This window comes from Musca autumnalis, unplaced genomic scaffold (assembly GCF_047663935.1).
Source record: "Musca autumnalis isolate F117 unplaced genomic scaffold, ASM4766393v1 scaffold_5, whole genome shotgun sequence".
NCBI classification, from domain to species: Eukaryota; Metazoa; Arthropoda; class Insecta; order Diptera; family Muscidae; genus Musca; species Musca autumnalis.
The window spans coordinates 199,737,872-199,744,021 of NW_027412088.1; positions in this window are offsets into that span (position 1 = coordinate 199,737,872).

Sequence of the window (6,150 nt, forward strand, 5' to 3'; positions counted from 1 at the left end):
GTCCCTATACACTTTTTCAAGAATATCTTTCCTTTTATTTCTGTTCACTTTTTACATTTTGTAAACTGTATATTTATGACATCTGCTTTTCCTAAGGCATGGAAAACAGCACGTGTTGTACCTGTCCCTAAAAAAGGCGTTTCGTATGAATTGTCTAACCTGCGACCTATTAGTATTTTGCCTATGATGTCTAAGATTGTTGAGCATGTCATTAAAGATGCCATCTTTGAGTTCTTAGATGAACGTGGTTTTCTAAGTACTTCACAGTACGGTTTCAGGCATGGGCGTAGTACTACGTTGCACTTGTTAACACTTACCGACGCCATTAGGGATGTTTTTAACAGTTCTGATGTTGGCTTGCTTGTTGGTCTTGACCTGTCTAAAGCATTTGACACTATTGATCATGACCTTCTGATTGACAAATTGAAGTGGAAATTTGGGTTTGAATCTTCTGCATGTAGATTGTTATCTTCGTATTTGAATGAGAGATCGCAATTTGTCGTCCACGAGGGTATTCAATCGGAGGTCTGTGATGTTCATCGTGGTGTTCCGCAGGGGTCAGTGCTGGGTCCAGTTTTGTTCATCATGTTCATTAATGACATTGTGGAATCTGTAAATGTTGGGAATTGTAATCTGTTTATGTATGCGGATGATGTCCACATTTTTCTGAGAGGACCATGCCTGCAGGATTTGGAAGTTGTTGCAACTTCGGTGTTACATTCTCTTTCTTCGTGGATTTGCTCTAATGGACTAACCATTAACTGGAATAAAACCAAAGCTATATTGTTCAACAATTCTGTTTATGACTCTTCCTTTCGGATATCTGTTAACTCTGTTACCGTAGAGATTGTTAGCAGTATGAAGTGCTTGGGTGTTGTTATTGATAACAAATTAGACTTTAAATTACATATTGATTTACTTTTGGCTCGTGTTAGATTCCAGTTGCGAAGGTTGTACAGTCTCGAAGCTTATTTGCCGTTCCCTGTTAGGAAAAAAGTTGCAGTGGCTTTGCTTATGTCACATGTTAACTATTGCTTGGAGGTTGTATCTGGTACTTCATCCGTTCAAATCCAACGTATTGCAAGAGTTGTCAATTCTATTGTGCGATTTGTATATGGTCTTCGTCGTAGAGAGCATGTATCGCAATTTGTTGATCATTTTCTGGGATTACCGTTTCTGAAGTACATTAAATTTCGTGTACTTCTATTGCATTATAGTGTTATGACTGGTGTTTCCTCGTGTCTCCGTGGAAATTTTATATATTGTAGTTCCTTTCGTAATCCCCAGATAACTTACCCTAGATTCACGTCATTGATTGGTGAGCGGTCGTTTGTTGTAAGGGTCGCTAGGTTGTGGAACCAGCTCCCTCTGTCCTTACGAAAATTTACATTTCCTACATATTTATACAAAAGGAAGTGCTTTGAGTTTCTGCAGGCTAGTTCCTAAATGATTTTCTTGTCCTTTTTGCGTATTGCTTGATATGGGTTTCCCTTTTTTATTTTTGTGATTTTTCTTTGAGGCTGGGGAGCCTTTTATATTTTATATGAACTTTTATGCTTTTTGAAGTAGTGGCTAGGTCTGCTCTATTATATAGACTGGATAATAGCATTTTTTTGAAAGGATAAATACTTCCTATTCTTACTGATTTTTCTATACTCTGGTTTAGATACATATGTGAGGGTAGGTTTAGTTTATATATCCTTGTTTCCTTTTATGGGGTTGCATATTGGTCATATATTTTTTTTTATTGTTTAGTTTTAATGCTTAAAAACTCTTGTTTTAAGGGTATCTGTAGTAAGTTAATATAAGCTATTGGCCATGTTGGCTTATTTATATTACTATGTGAATTTAATAAATGAAAATGAAATGAAACGAACTACCAAGAAATTCTTCTACATACGAAGAAATATGATCACGACGTTTAAGCACAAAAACATAGCGCATGACCCTATTAAACAATAGCTAATGCTTACGCAAAACATAGCCACAACTTCCACCAACAACCTCAATACAATACAAAAATGCGGCATTATCAATGCATGTACTACCTGTATCCTAATTTTCTTAGGTAGGACAATATCCAAACAGTACAACTTTCTTAAAATAAAGTTTACCTTGGAAACTAAACAATTAACATGCAGATCAAACTCCAAACCACTATCAAGCAACAAACCAAGACACTTCATCGAGCTTACAACATCTATAGACTCCCTATAGATGGAAATATTTATAGAACTCTCTTGGAAGTTGCCAAAAAACATAGCCTTAGTCTTACTAGTATTTATTGAGGGCCCATTGTTGGGGCACACCACTACTCACAGGTAGCATACTCGAAACACAATTTTTACAACTCACATATTGCAACCTCCGGAACAAATACGAAAAGATAAGCTTACACGCTGAAGACGAAAAATTGAAAAACGATGCAACTTCTTAATCAAAATGAAGTGATTAATTTTGTTAAAGGCCTTTTCAAGGTCCAAAGACAACAGAACACAACAACCACCCCCACCAACAGTCTTCCTCACATTGTCAGTCAATCCAACAAGGAGGGACGTTGTACTACGATTACATCTAAATCCATACTGGCTATCATGCAACAGTGATAGCTCATTGATGTAACTCAGCATTTGATCTTTCAATATATGCTCAACCATCTTTGAGATTATCGGCATAATTGATATTATAATTGTAGGTCTATAATCCCGAGAATCATTACTTTTCCGTATAGGCACTACTTTAGAAATTTTCCAACCTGCGGGGAACGTAGACACAGTTAACATCGTATTAACAATATACACCAAATGACGTCCAATTAAAGGGAACACAAGTCTCAGAAATTTAAGCTGAAAACCATCATAACCAACTGCTTTAGATTTAATCTTATTCCTTGGGTATTACAGGTATTACACTTAATGGGTTATCAATTGGTTCTGTTTTAACGGGGATATCAATATAATCACAATTTTAATTCGCCACATCTTCTAAGGGTTCTTCTTTAATTTCAAGCTCAGACTCTTGTTTTTCAACCTCTTTTATAAGGACCAAGCACTTCTCATTAGCTTCCTGCACTTGCTTTATAAAGGAATGTGAGGATTTCAGTTTCTTCAAGCACAAGGCGCAAATAAATTGAGGCATACTTGGTTCATAGTGTGGTCGAACTTGGTCTTTAGTCTTTTATCAGATACTAGGGGACCCGGCGAACTTCGCCTCGCAGTTTGTTAGGTACAGAACACAACTGTAAATCGGGACTAAGATATATTTTTTAAGCAAATAACACGTTTTGCGATGTAAATAAAAATATTTTGTAGCAGAGTTTGAGCAAATTAATATCATAACGCCCCTATTCGATTCATAATCTTGTTTTCACCACTGAACACGACATTTCACTCAAGCAATTGAATACGAAGGAAGGAGTTTGATTTTAATGCGGAATGTAGTGCCAATTTAAATTTGCATTTGAATCAATTAACCTATTTTGAGCAGAGGGATAAGATCGTTATCAGGTAACCACCTTCGTCTACTTTTTCTGACTTCTCTATTTAACCCAGATATGCCCAGCGTCCTATATATAGGACACACAAAATTCTTGCTAATTTGATATGTTATGTTTATCAAAGTACCGTTTATTTTGGTGATATACTCAGTACACATCTGTAGCTCTTGGGATATTATGTGATTCCATTATTTTGAGCTACTATTTTTGAGTTTTGAGGTCTAGTTCATCGAAGTTGCCACCGATCGCTTAGTTTTTACAATGATTTGCGTTATGACCGATTAATTATTGGGTAATTTTATAACGAAAACATACACGTTGTGGAGCCTACTACGAAAAAACTTTAACTAGATGCCGAAAAGGTGTCTTTGGACTATATGTCAAATGTTTTGTGTCCCATAACTCCCAGTTATATGATAAAACCCTGTATCCAAAAGTGGCCTCAAAAACCACTTTTTTCAAAAAAAATTTTAGAAAACATATAAACATACTGTTATTATTTCACATTTGCTTCTAAAATAATATAAAAATACTTTTAAAATGATCACGATCAAGCAATGGGCATATCTGGGTTAACGTGATCTCCCGAATTCTACTTGCATTGCAAATTCGGAATTAGACGCAATGGCTCTGGTAACACGGACAGTACTTGATACATTGATCCTTGTTAGCAGAGCTATTCTATTAGTTGCCGTTCTTTCGGATGCTTGAAGTCTTGTTGATTACTTGATCACCCTGTATTTAATCTCGACGTAAATAACATAGTAAAATAATATCACAAACTAATTAACGTTTAATTAGTATTTACCTACTTGTGTCGCCAGATTAAGAATATATATCAGTACCTCCGATTTCTTGTTTTTTTTCTTCTTTCCAATTTTGAATATCATCCTTTTTCGATGTACATACGTACAGAGTATCAACAGTGCCAGTGTACATATGTATTTGGCCATATGTATTTACCTTCCAGCTCTGCGTGAACTAAACTGATTGAATTCATACTCCTTTTCAGTGGAGACATCATTTTTTAGTATCATGACAGGATCTAAACAGTATCAATATATATCTGGTACAGCTTAAATTTTATACCACATAAATCGGAAGTTGATCTTTCGAAGATGTCTTTACTTACGGTTTCAAAGTATACATATATGTATGCCACAACTTCACTTCCATTGAAATTACCTCCGAGCTCTTGCTTTTTCAAATAACCCACCAATTTTGTGGATTTGTACCTTTTTCCTCAAAATTGTGGAAACCACTTTAGGAGTTGTCATCTTCATCTTTTCAATCGGAATCTGAAACCACCACTAATCTTTACAAACTCTAAACCAATAGTACGTTTATATATAACCGGATTTAACAAACCCACTGGGTTTCAAATGTCAATTCCTTTGCGTATACGTCAAATAAATCCCCATTGAGAAGGTTAACCCTGCAAAAGGCTATAATATAAACATGGTCCAAACCCTCTCCTTTTAAAAATGTTTCACTGTTAATTTCCTAAAAGATGCTTGAAATTAAATGAAAATCGATTTGATTGTGAATAAAAAATTCTATACAACTTTAAAAAATTACAAAACAGATGCATTTTCGCCAAAAACTGTCCAAATAAGTGTCAAGGTATACTCCAAACGCAAATCTCGATAGAAATTTGTGGAAAAATTGACTTTCATGAAAAAATATTTTTGCAAGGTTTTATCCTTTTCTGCCATGAGACCATTCCGAATTGGTGTGAATTGTCAAAATCTGTTCAGCCGTTCTTGAGTTATAAGCGTAGTAACTAACATCATCCTTTTTTATGTATATAGATGACTTCAGCAAGAATGCCATGCCGACCGACATAGGTCTTCTCCGAATAAACAGTCTGATGTATAAAACTATATCGACTCTAAAGGCCTCGACACATAATCAGCTGGCTTTCTGGCTGAAGGAAAGGCAAAGAGAAAGACGTCTGCCACAAAAGTCCTTCATATTGAAATTTTACTTAAAGCAGTCGAATGTGTTTTTTATAGAAGACGGTCAAATTTTCCTAAAGATAAAAACGTTTTCTTCCAGAAATCTAAACGTTTCTCTTATAGAATACTGAGCATTTATAAGGTAGACCAAAAGGTTTTTTGTACAAAACTAAGGGGTCGATTATGGATAGCAAGTCAACTGTAGTTGCGTTGCCAGAAGAGAAAATCATGCAATTAAAATGAGTAAAAAGACGGAAATGTTTGTCAAATTCAATCAATATCAGTGTTTTGAACCTTCAGCTGTTAATTTAATTGTAAAAAAGTAGAAATTTAAATGCAGAAATAGAAAATTATGTTACTAAATTTGCTGTAGGCAACGCAACTGGAGTCGGGTTGCTATCCATAATCGACCCCTAAATAAAATGATCCTTTATAGATTACAAAGAATCTTTCTGTAGATAATGAAAAGGGTATTCGTATAGAAAGTCTTCTATGAACAGAAAATCTGCTAGAAGGTCTTTTGAACAGAAGACAATTTTAGACCTCTTCTATCGATGAAGAATTTCTATGAATTTCTAATATCATCTATGGACCGAAGACCAAGTATTCATCCATGGACAAATATTTTTTTTTTTCTATTTTCCATAGATAAGTCGTCCATAGGTTAAAAAAGGGCATTCTGTCAACGCCCATTGG